This window comes from Vulpes vulpes, chromosome 6, assembly GCF_048418805.1.
Source record: "Vulpes vulpes isolate BD-2025 chromosome 6, VulVul3, whole genome shotgun sequence".
NCBI lineage: Eukaryota > Metazoa > Chordata > Mammalia > Carnivora > Canidae > Vulpes > Vulpes vulpes.
In genome coordinates, this window is record NC_132785.1 from 121,203,392 (window position 1) to 121,204,316 (window position 925).

Genomic DNA, 925 nt, shown 5'->3' on the forward strand with positions numbered 1-925 from the left:
AGTAGGATGATACAGGTTGAGAGTTGAGGACAGCGCCCAGTACACAGTGAGTGTTCAATAAAAACTCATCTTTGTTGTTCTCGCTCCTCCAGCTACGATTAAAGCCTAGATTCCCCACGTAGTAAATGATGTGCACTTGGAAGACACAGATGCTTGTTTGTCCAAGAGTCAAGCCTGGTGCCTGGGGCAGGACAGTGAGCATGGGAATGGGCAATTGCTTAACACACGGACCTGGGAGTTTTGACACCTGTAAATTGATGCATGGAATGCCCTGGAGCACCACCCCCTTCCCCAGAAACCCTCCCTCCCCCACTGGAAGCATCTCCTGGGGAAGGGGGGCAGGGCTGGTGAATGAATCTTTGAAGGATACATATTCCTGTGTTTGATGTTCCGTAATAATGAGCTTGTATGCAGGCTGAGTCACCAGACCTGATTTACGTCTGTGCCACACGTACGCAGCCTTAGGATTCCAGAGGCACAGCATCAACAATCCTGGAAATTCATTCACTCAACAACCATTAATTGGGTGCCTGCTAACCGACTGACTCATGAGTTGGAAGTGGGTAAAACATTACTTAGAAGCTACACAAGGGCAGGCAGGTAACTTGATGTTATTGGGCACGTGTTCCCCAAGCACCTGTCCTCTGATCTGGAGCAAACTATACTTACGTGGCCTTGTTGAGAAATTAATGAGAGCCGACTAATCTTTCAGGAGGCCTCAATTTGCAGTTTTGGTCAAAAGCCCTTCAGCCTTTACAAATGAAGCCTTTCTGGGTCGGGCTAACTCCTTTGCTAGTTAAAAGCTTTCTGTGTCTTTAAAAGGGGGCGGTGCCCTGTCAAATAAACCCTGAAGCATAGGCTGAAGGCGCGTGGAGTCCCACCCACTTTCTGTGACGTCCTGCGTCCCAGCTGCTGATTGCCCGCC